The sequence below is a fragment of the Bidens hawaiensis genome, unplaced genomic scaffold (assembly GCF_021521415.1).
Source record: "Bidens hawaiensis isolate Kalapana, Puna unplaced genomic scaffold, B.hawaiensis_p1.1 tig00028284_1, whole genome shotgun sequence".
NCBI classification, from domain to species: domain Eukaryota; kingdom Viridiplantae; phylum Streptophyta; class Magnoliopsida; order Asterales; family Asteraceae; genus Bidens; species Bidens hawaiensis.
In genome coordinates this window covers 200808-213456 of record NW_027505115.1, presented here as the reverse complement: position 1 = coordinate 213456, position 12649 = coordinate 200808, and the positions used below count along the sequence as shown (strand labels likewise).

At 37.9% G+C, this 12649-nt stretch overlaps 1 pseudogene; it reads right to left on the bottom strand.

Annotated features, from left to right (window-relative positions):
• Window positions 1-9730: 9730 nt before the first annotated feature.
• LOC143610825 (protein SENSITIVITY TO RED LIGHT REDUCED 1-like) lies at window positions 9731-10533 on the bottom strand (annotated as a pseudogene).
• Between the last annotated feature and the right edge of the window lie 2116 nt (window positions 10534-12649).

Below are 12649 nucleotides of genomic sequence, written 5' to 3'. Positions count from 1 at the left end.
TCCGGCTACAGATGCGATAGTTATCCACCCAGGTCACCACGCAGGGATCAAAACGAAGTTAACAGTCAGTATCGTTCACCTGCAAGAGTAGCCAGATCACCCACTCCACCTATTCACCTGTCGCCGACGACTTCAGCTACTGCGTGAGTCCGACAGACTGCCCGTATTCGGGTAACCCCGATTGACCCTACCTCGATTCCATTTAGATCTACCCACTACCAGGGAGGACCTTCACGTCCTAGGGCGGATAATTCATCTTCCCGTTCGTTGAGTATACCTACTCCTCGCCCTGATTTCCCAAACACAGGAAACAACTCCTGGATGGTGGTCTTGACTGACCGTGTGGTAGACCACTCGATAGCCATAGATAACATTAACCAGGAAAGGAGGGACGTGACCCAGTGCTTATCGACGTTACATCAGATAGTATAGAATTTGCAGCAATCCGATGCCTACCACCGTTGGTGTTTGGATAGGGTGACAGTTCGACTGTGGAATTGTTACTGGGTGATTACAGTGTTGTTGTTTTTATGTTTGTGGTTAGTCTATCGTTTGTATGGATAGATGCAGAATGTTACAGATATGTGTACATGATCTTTTGATACTCCATGTATGTATATAGTAGTATGTTATGTTAACATGGGGCACAATTTTATACATTATCACAAGCACTGACCTTTACAGGGTTAAGTCTAACAGTCACTTAGTGACATATTTTGATATATACATGCAAGCACTGGCCTTTATCAGGCTAAGCCTATGTACCTTTTATTATCAATGTACAGAATAATTTGTGAAATGTCAGTATGTTATCTGGTTTACCTATACAACATTTATTGTGATTATTATTACTCAGTGCTGTAGTCTGGAATTAGTATTAATTGGCTTATATTTGTTTATCATTATAGAATGGCTCCAAAGAAAGCAACCCCCATGACTGAGGCAGAAATAGCCGAGATGATTGCTCGGCAAATGCAGGCAACAATACCACTTATTGTAACACAAGTAACTGCTGGTGTTAATGCCAATATACAAACAAACCAACAACCGATTAATAATGCTCCCCCAACCAACACTGAAACAGTTACAAATAACAATCCCCCACCTAATACAAACGCCCCTACCAATGCAAATAATCCCCCACCTGATGTAAATAATGTCAATAACAATAATCCTCTACCGAAACCAAACAATAACAATAACAACCCTAATCCCCCTCGAAGGGAATATTCTATCAAAAACTTCATGGCCTGTAAACCGATTGATTTCAAGGGCACTGAAGGGCCAAACGGGCTGATTAAATGGATCGAAAAGACTGAATCTGTCCTCAATATCAGCATTTGTCCACCAAAAAACATTGTCAAGTATGTTGCTTCTACTTTTACGGATCACGCTTTGATATGGTGGAACACTACTGTCCAGATAAGAGGGCAAGATACGGTTAATCATATGACTTGGGCCGAACTTAAAACACTGATACTGGAACATTTCTGTCCAAAGAACGAAATACAAATGTTAGAACACGAACTCTGGAGTCTGGAAATGAAAGGAGCGGATCATCTGGGGTATACCAACCGCTTCAATGAACTGGCTCGCCTAGTACCATGGTTAGTAACTCCCGAGGACAAACGAGTTGAACGTTATATTTGGGGTTTAGCCCCGGAAGTGAGGAGTTTGGTGAACTCCGTGGGTCACACATCGTTCGAGAATGCCGTGACTTAGGCTGGTATTGTGACTTTTGATTTAGTAAGAAGTGGTGTATTGAGAATGACCAGAGAATCAGTGGATATGAAACGAACCGACTACAAGACGAGATCATAAGGAGGACAATCAAGCAAGCGTGCATGTCCGACAATAAGAAATTATGCTATAACCGGTTCAGATACGAAGCAAGACAGGTACAAGGGACCCTTGCCAAAGTGTGACAGATGTAATTACCATCATGTTGGAGAGTGCAGATTGCCGGTATGCCAAAAATGTGGAAGAACTGGGCATTATGCCCCTAATTGCAGAGCGGGTGCAGAAATTGTGAGCCGACCAACCCAAGCAACTCAACCTCGTCGTCCACAACTTCCTAGACCTCAACCAATCCGCCAACAACCTATCCAACAAACTTCAACCGCAACAACCTACCGTGCCTGTTATGAATGTGGCAGTACAGAACATATTAGAAGAAACTGCCCCAAGTTGAATACAAGAGCAGTTACTAGACCAAACCAAGCATCGACGTCTGGTGCGTCTAGAGGACGCGCGTTCGTTATCGGGTCTGGAGAAGCACGACAAGACCCGAACGTGGTAACAGGTACATTTGTTGTTTCTGATCAGTATGCTTCTGTATTATTTGATACTGGTGCCGATAGAAGTTTCGTTTCCTCTAGCTTTGTATCCCTGGGAAATATGCCAGTTAGTGAATTAACAAATCCCCTATACTATAGACTCGCTAACGGTAACTCTATAACTGTCAACCAAATAATCCAAAACTGTTCCATTATTCTTAATGACCACCCATTCCTTATTGACCTACTCCCGGTAGAGTTAGGAAGTTTTGATGTTATTGTCGGCATGGATTGGTTAACCAAGAATAAGGCAGAGATTGTGTGTAACGACAAGACAATTAAAATTCCCATTTCGAATGGTGAGATGATTGTGGTACAAGGAGAGAAGTCCGGTTCGATATTACCTCTCATGTCTCATCTTAAAGTGTTGAAATGTTTACGCCAAGGTTGTATAGCATTTTTGGCAAACGTGACTATAAAGAATCCTGATGAGAAACGCATAGAAGAGATTCCCGTTGTACGTGAATACCCTGATGTCTTTCCCGACGATTTACCTGGATTACCACCGAACCGACAGGTTGAATTTCGTATTGACTTAATCCCAGGATCAGCCCCCATTGCTAAGGCACCTTACCGGCTGGCACCCACTGAAATGCAAGAATTATCTAACCAGTAATAGGAGTTGTTAGATAAGGATTCATTCGTCCTAGTTATTTTCCTTGGGGAGCACCGGTATTGTTCGTAAAGAAGAAAGATGGAAGTTTTAGAATGTGTATCTGCTCCTTGGGGTGATGATCTGCTCCTCGTCCAAATCTATGTGGACGACATCATTTTTGGTTTGACGAATGACAGCCTGTGTAAAGATTTCGAGATGACGATGCAAACCAAATTTGATATGAGCTCGATGGGAGAGATGAACTTTTTCTTAGGATTGCAAGTTCACCAGTCTGATTCCGGGATCTTTATCCATTAGACCAAATACTTGAACGATGACTTGAGCCGATTCAAGATATTCGATGGCAAAATTCCTTCGACACCTATTCCCGTGGGTTACAATTTATCACTGGATGAATTGGAGGATACCGTAGATCCAACCCTATATAGAGCTATGATTAGATCTCTTACGTATTTGACTGCATCTCGACCTGATATCATGTTTGCTCTTTGTTTGCGTGCCAGGTACCAATCGAGTCCCCGAGTGACTCATCTGGCAGCAGTAAAGCGTATCTTACAGTATCTGAGGGGAAATCCAGACATCGGGTTGTGGTACCCCAAGGACGATAAGTTTGATCTCACCGCTTTTACTGATTCGGACTATGGAGGATGCAAGATCAATTTCAAGTCAACAACAGCGGGTTGCCAGTTCTTAGGAAACCGGCTTGTTTCCTAGCAGTGTAAGAAGCAGACAACGGTCTCAACTTTAACAGCCGAAGCGGAGTATGTGGCGGCCTCGAGTTGCTGTTCACAAGTTCTCTGGATCCAGCAACACTTACGGGATTACTGTTTGAAGTTTCTTACTACTCCTATTTTTATTTACAATTCGGCCGCTATATCTATCACCAAAAATCCGGTTCACCATTCGAAAACCAAACACATTGAAATCCGTTATCACTTTATACGTGATTGCTTTGAAAAGAAATTAATTTCAATTGATAAAATTCACACGGATTTTCAAAATGCTGACCTTTATACCAAAGCGTTTGACAAAACACGTTTTCAATATTTTCTGGGTATAAATGGTTTAAAAACTTTGAAAGATATTCAAAAGCTTGGTTAAATCAATTTATTATGTTTTCTTGTTTTAGTTCAATTTTTGTTGTTTTTAGGGGGAGAAAAATATAAAATCCAAAAATATTGTGTTTTCAGTTTGTACAGAGAAAATTAAAAACTTCAAAAACATTCAAATATTGAAAATCCATAAACAATGAAAAATGCTCCTCAAAATGAGTTTTGAAGCAAGAAGGGAAAATGATATTACATTGATCATTTGCTCCTAAGTCCAGTAAAAAGTAAGTAATAAAAGACTGTGTGCTTAATTGCATTGATGTATTGGTAGGTCTTTTAACAAACAAGTATGGATTAGTAAGTGATATAAACATAAATTGCTAAATACTCTAGGAGATTAGTTCTATAAAAGGTCTTGATATTGATGGCAGAAATGTAATAAACCGGTCATACTCAAGCCTTCTGATCAATTTGAAAACAATTTTAGCAAAAGTATCTAGTTGGTGGTTAACACTTCAACGATGTATGGTCTTGTGGCCTTAAATCATGTATTGATGGGATGCTTTAAGGTTCCGGATTTCATTGGGTCTTTATGCGGTTTACATATGGTATTCATTTCGATGAATATTAAAAATGCTTGTAAAAGCGAACCCGCAGTGTAACTGCTTAAGTCTCTAAACTTGATCGCAAAAAATACTTCGTGTACAAATGAATTACAGACTTGATCAAACCACGCTGTGAGACATACATTGTCCCCTTGCTCGCGTCTTATTACCATTAAGAAACGGACCACAAGGGACACAATGTCTATAAATCGACAGATGAAATCGTGCATACTCATCCATGGAATGGACCTTAGGGTATTGCTTGATAACGGGGATATATCTTGTAGTGGGGATTACGGACTATGATTACTTAAAAATAATCATTTTCATCAAATTGGTTCTAAGGTTTAAGTCAAGTTGGGGTGATTTTGATAAAATCAAACTACGCTTGAATCAAGATTTGAACTAATTCTTTCCGATATTTGGGCTTAATTGAACAAATTAATAGACATCGTTCGAAGATTTAAGTGGATAAACAATACCAATAAAATCAAACTACGCTTGAATCAATATTTGAACTAATTCTTTCTGATATTTGGGCTTAATTGAACAAATTAATAGACATCGTTCGAAGATTTAAGTGGATAAACAATACCAATAAAATCAAACTACGCTTGAATCAATATTTGAACTAATTCTTTCCGATATTTGTGCTTAATTGAACAAATTAATAGATATCACCGAAAGTTCTGAAATATTTGTTCGAAGATTTAAGTGGATAAACAATACCAATAATCGACTTAACACCTGTCAGAATAATTAACCTGCTATGGACGGAAATTTTGGTCAATATAATTCCCTGCTCGACTCACAAAAATATGTACTCCTTTATTAGTTAGTCTTACTTCTTTATTTTTGTTTGTTAATATTTCAAAAGTACAAAAAGATTTTATTTTTTTCTGCTTTATTTTCGATTTATCAAGCTGGCAAGTAATCCAAAACAATACGAAGAATTTGATACCCCAAAATTTTTAAGTTAATCGTGCTTAATGTATTTTCAATTGGTATTAGTTGAAATTTAACGTAGAAATCCGTTTAATTTAAGTCTTACCGATCCTTGGTTGATCGGGTATTTTTAATGTATAAAATCAAAACCCTAAATTGGATTTGATTGATTTTTAATTATTTGATTAAAACCCTAATTGGATTTTAATCTTATTTAATTCCTTAATGAGATTTTTATCTCATTCGCTAAGGATTTTGGTGATTCGTTATTTGTGTTAACGTATGTAAAGCCATTCGTTATTTAAACATAACGAATGAGTTTCTCATTCGTTATAAAGATATTCGCTTCCATTGTACCTAACGAATGGAAGACATTCTGTAAGTCCCCCCGGGGCGTCGCCGATCGATACGAGATCCGCACGAGGTCTAGGAGTGCGGAATCCTCCTAGACTCGTTTATGGTGTAGAAGACGAAGAACACGATTACACACAAACACATACACGAACAAACACACGAATGGAATAAACACATCTGCAGATCTTTTATATCATAACCAAACCATGTTACAAAACGAACAAAAACAAAGACACGGCCGACCCGAGGTGAGCTCTACCTCGGGTCGTTCCACACGACTCTGCCTCTCTGTTTCTCTCTAGCTACTTGAACTGAACACACAATACTCTAATTTTCTGGATACTCAAACCTAAACAAGACACATATATATATAGACCAAACAAGTTCGCGGGCTTGGGCTTGGGCCAGTAAGGGGAGATCTGATATGGAAGACGCTGGGTGATTGGTAGATTTGTGAAGCTACAAGACAGTTTCAGACACGGCTGGTTGAAGCGCAAACAGAAGATCATCAGTTAAGAGGGAGTCTGTTGGTGCATGTTTTGTAACAGATGATCTTTTGTGTTTGTTAGAATTGAGAGCAACGGTCAAAGGGGAGTCTGTTGGTGCATTTTGTGACCGTCGCTATGCAATTCTGATCAGCGGAAACGAAGTACGAAGTTAGAACAACTTCACCATAGGCGAAGTTATAACAACTTCACCATAGGCGAAGTTGTAACAACTTCTGCCATAGGCGAAGTTAGAACTACTTCGCCATAGGCGGAAGTTGTTACAACTTCGCCTATGGCGAAGTTGTTACAACTTCGCCTATGGCGAAGTTGTTCTAACTTCGCACTTCGTTTCCGCTGATCAGAATTGCATAGCGACGGTCACAAAATGCACCAACAGACTCCCCTTTGACCGTTGCTCTCAATTCTAACAAAAACAAAAGATCATCTGCTACAAAACATGCACCAACAGACTCCCTCTTAACTGATGATCTTCTGTTTGCGCTTCAACCAGCCGTGTCTGAAACTGTCTTGTAGCTTCACAAATCTACCAATCACCCAACGTCTTCCATATCAGATCTCCCCTTCAGTGTAAGCTTCTCCGACTATATAGATTGAGGTCTTTGAAATGCATGCATCCCCGTGCCTAAATGATCATCTCAACCAATCACGTGAGTCCTTCTGACTTCACCAACACGTGAAGTTCTTCTAACTTCACCAACACGTGAAGTTGGGCTCCCTCCACAACTTCACCAACATGTCGGCATACGATAAGGTTTAATCTTCAACTACTCAACATCAAGTGATCAATTTCATCACAAAACCACCTTGACAGAATCTAACACACATGACCATTAATTAATCTGAAGCATCTTCAATCACCAGGGATAACGATCAAGAACATAAACACTTTAATTCCCGATTAAATCCAACTTGTTCCAGAATTTTCACTTTAATAAATAAGCATCACGTTTCAGGATCCAATTCTCGAACGCCTTGAAAATAACATAAATAATATGCTCTGACCGCAATCCAGTAATGAAGAAAACCTTCAGTTCAATTTGACTTTCTTCAGTTGGTCAACCTCGAACAACAACTATTTCATTGCCCACAAACACCCAAATATGTGTCAATATCCAGTTTCAATCAATATCTCATTCACAACCTCAACTCCAAATCCAGAGTTGACACGTATTTGTTCACACGTAAGACCAAGAGATAACAAGTTTCACTCGTTGACGGAACAACGTCTTCGGTCTCACAATAATCGTGTACACCTGGCCATACAGACGAAAACTCCAAACAAATTTATTTTTTTAAATTTTTTTATTTTTTTATTTTTTTTATTTTTTATTTTTTTTTTAACTTCGCCTAAAGTCAACTTCGCCTAAAAGTCAACTTCGCCTGTCCATAACTTCGCCTGACTGATAACTTCGCCTAAACCCTAAAATTTAAGCGACAACTTCGCCTGAACCCCATAACTTCGCCTGCGGCGGCTGTTCGGCCAAAAACGCATAAGAAACGTGCCAGAAACACCAAAACGCAGATCTCGAACCATAGCATAAGAGCCTAAGGCTCTGATACCACTTGTAAGTCCCCCGGGGGCGTCGCCGATCGATACGAGATCCGCACGAGGTCTAGGAGTGCGGAATCCTCCTAGACTCGTTTATGGTCTAGAAGACGAAGAACACGATTACACACAAACACATACACGAACAAACACACGAATGGGATAAACACATCTGCAGATCTTTTATATCATAACCAAACCATGTTACAAAACGAACAAAAACAAAGACACGGCCGACCCGAGGTGAGCTCTACCTCGGGTCGTTCCACACGACTCTGCCTCTCTGTTTCTCTCTAGCTACTTGAACTGAACACACAATACTCTAATTTTCTGGATACTCAAACCTAAACAAGACACATATATATATAGACCAAACAACTTCGCGGGCTTGGGCTTGGGCCAGTAGGCGAAGTTGTTATAACTTCGCCTATGGCGAAGTTGTTCTAACTTCGCATATGGCAGAAGTTGTTACAACTTCGCCTATGGCGAAGTTGTTATAACTTCGCCTATGGTGAAGTTGTTCTAACTTCGTACTTCGTTTCCGCTGATCAGAATTGCATAGCGACGGTCACAAAATGCGCCAACACATTCGTTTAAAACAGTTTAATGAATCGAATAAGTTTAATGTATTATTCATTAAGAATTTAACGAATGATTCTATTATTCGTTGTACATTTTAACGAATAAGAGAGTTAAGGTTTTCGTTAAAGTTTTAACGAATGAGAGTCCTTATTCGTTTAAAATCTTGACGAATCAGGTTTATTAATTTAACGAATCAGGTTTAAAAACTTATTCGTTTAAGGAATCTGTTCACGTCGTTTAATTACTGGTATTATGATAATAAAACGAGTGAAGCGATTATTGTATTTGGCTCTGGGTCAAACACGAAGACTATTCGTGTGATTGATCTGATGTGGTCGGTTAACTTATCTAAGTCTGACAACGATGCCTTATTTACAAGTCAGATCAGATTTGCTAACGTAAGGGACTATGAACTTGCTATGCAATTTCAGAAAGTGGTTCGTGTTTGTTATGCATACAAGATTCACAGTTGTGCGGATTGGAAGACAAAGATGTTCCAGAGATGAAGATAAAGAGCTCGAGACGATGGGGAGTTTGTTGATACATGTTTTGTACGTCTCGGTCTTTATCAGGGTTTTAATGTAATAGTTTTAGTTTATAGGGGGTTTATTGTAAATATGCTCATTCGCCTAATTGTAAGGCACATTCGTTACCCCGTAACGAATGTGTCACATTCGTATAATGTAAGCTCCATTCGTTAACCAAGATTAACGAATGGAACATAACGAATGAAGGCTATTCGCTATGATAAATGTATTAACGAATAAGTTGTTTATTCGTTAGGTTAATGTAACGAATGACCCATTCATTAAGGTATCTTAACGAATGAGGTCATCTCCTATTTATACCCCTGTAACTATTCATTAATGTAACAGTTCCTATTATTCCAGTTTCCCTCTCGTTACTCTGCCCGAATTCAGTCTCAACGCACACACTACACACAGTTAACGTAATCAATCGTTATCGTATACGAAATCATCGATGTCATCTTAAGATCTAGATCCGATTAAGCTCTCTCAAATTATATTTGTAATGTTAACAAAACATGGAATAAAAAATAACCGGTTTATAGAGTTCATAGTAAATGAATTAGTAAAATACGATTTTGAAAAGAATAAACAAATGAATTTTAAAAAACCGGTCTAATCACCGGTCACCGACCAACCAAATATAGCGGCTAAGAAGCACTCAACCAAGCCAGTAATGGTTTCCGGGCCAACCTTAAATCACAATATAAGTTCAACTATCATTACAAACTAAAGTCAACTAAAACCATGAGATCCTATAACATTTCAAAGACACAAGTTTATAGGGTATCATTCTAAAGGTACCAAAACCAAGAAAGATTCCGACAAGGACTCTTTGAAACAAAACCAAACCGAAAACTCTTCCAAGCATTTTTAAAAGTTTTACCAGTTTTTGTCCATTTTGTTGGATCCTTCGTTGACTTGACGCCGATCTTGATAGTCACGATTGCACCCCTGGTTATAATATCCTCCATGACCTTTGACTCGGTCAACAAAATGATTGAATCAAAAACTTCAATTTCTCGAATGAAGTCAAGCTTTCTTTTCATGAGAACCGCAAGGCTGAGCTTTAAACGTGGCGAGTCAAATGATTCGATGCTGCCAATACCGTATAGCACCATGTTTACTTTGTGTTCTGATTTAGCAAATTAGAAAAACAGTATGTAGCTTCAGAATTAAGTATTTGATCAAGAAAAATAGTAAATAAATTGGGATTTTTCAAGATTTTCTATACAAGTTTGCAACTTTTGCATTAGTTTTAGTTCTCTTTCGGGGCTGTTTTGAGATCAGTAGGAGTCCGATGTGTTTGTCTTACTGTTGTTTTGCATATTTAAGTTTGGGAAATTTTCGTTTCTGGTTCTTGTGATGTGTCAAAACGATTGTCCGGTCATCATTTTTGACCACTTTGTGCTGGTCAGATATTCCGGTTTCTGCAGAAGCAATCAAAATAATCAAGAAAATCATTGTCTCAATCAATCAAGAAAACCATAATAATCTGCAACATTCAGTGAACACAAAATCAGAAACAGATCAAACTAACATAATATATAATGAAACTACATCAAAAGTAGAAGCATCAGGCGCTGTAAGCATTTTGGTCTCAAAAGCCGATGCATACGTGCTGTGTACAACCTAACAAGCATATATAGGGCGAGCAATAAATTGAAACCGATGGAACGGAACCAAAATTAATCGAATCGAAAACCAATGAAACAGAACCAAAAATGACCAAAAACCATTTGACTGAAATCAATCGAACCGAAAACCAACGAAACCAAACCAAAATTAACCTAAACCAAGTTAACTGAAAATCAGTTATTAGTTTTTTTTAGTACCCTCGGTTAACCAAAAAATTAACCAAACCGAACCGAAAACCGGCAAAGCGAACCGGAATTAACCATAAACCGAAAACTGAATTGACAGAAAATCGGTTATCATTTTTTTGGTACCCTCGGTTAACCAAAATTAACCAACCATTCATTTTTTCATATATTTATAGCTTTTATACCTGCATTTCATGCATTTATACCTCCATTTCATGTCTTACAAAGAAAAAAAATTTAGCCCAAAATTTGGTTTTCGTTATTAACTGAACCAAACAGACGGCCGACAAACTAACCAAACTAACTAATTAATTACCGATTGATTTATTCGGTTGAGGCTAATAGCGTAACCGAAACGTGCGGCTTTACCAATCTGAGTCAAGGCCTAATATGACGAACGTAAAGTATTGAAATGGTTCTTATTATCTTCTTCAAAATATTAATGTGAAAAAATTAACTTTCTTATACACAGTTACTAAAACATCCGTATTAGTTCATGCTAGAATTAACAATTTCCGTTGGCCCATCCTCTCTGGTTTTATAAAGTTAAATGATGATGATGATGATGATGATGCGTCATCACCAATACTCTTCTAACACCATAAACTTTATTTATAGTAAAATTGTTCCAAAGTTCATATTTAGTAATAAGATTGCTCCTAACTTCCAATTAACCACAATTTGTTGGTTTTATTTTATCACCAAACTCACCAGTAATAGTAAGTAAAATTACAAGGTGTCTTAAGTAGCATTGTGTCACCAACTAATATTCTGGTCAATTTTCACTCACAAAAGGTCAAACATAATAAAGAAAGTCAAAGTTGATTAAGGCAACAATCTCCAAAACCCAAATTTGCCCAAAAATGCCACATATACATATATAAGTTCACAACTTTTAAACTTGAGTGGCATCGGTGTGAGATGATCACAATAATAATATCAAAGCAACGCCAGCAAAGTGTGGGATACATGAAGGGTATTTCAGATATTTAGCAAACATATAAAGTAAGATGTAAAACTCCAATCTGTATATCGTTTCAATACTGTTTCAGAAAACAATGTTAATAACTGAATAGTTATGTGGGAGTGTGTTTGAGCTAACAAGTAATTTTAGAACATGTTAATTTAAAATGAATAGTAACTACGAGTCTTGACGAGAAGTTCATAATTACATATATATATATATATATATATATATGTATATATTACATTATAATGCATATAGACATCTTTTCAACTTCACATTCTCTCTCCTTAAGACACCTTAAAATTAAATGTACATTAACGCTCCAACAAAGGCCTAATGCATGTTACCGATCTTACTCCGACGACCATCAATTTCACTTCGGTTATGTAATGTAATAAGACGGTCCAGGCAATCAGTTCCGTGCTTTAGACATATCAAGATGAATGCGAACAACCGGTGTCACTTTATAAGCCTACATTCCGTTTCAATCCCTACACTTTTCAGGTCGCAACCCCTATTTCATCTCCCAATTGTCGTTCCTTTGACTTCTAATTGTTTTCTTCTACAACCGCCATTATCCAGGTATTCAATTTCGCATCAAATTCACGTTCCAAATTACCAAATTGTATCAATTGTATACCTGATTTCATGGATCGTACTTTCAGCAATTAATTGTAATGTATTTTTTTTTTATTTTTTTAGCGACTTAATTTGGATAGCGGTGGTAAATTGCTAACTTGGTAACTAAATGCATTCGTTTGCTATGATTATGATGCGGGGCTTTGGCCTA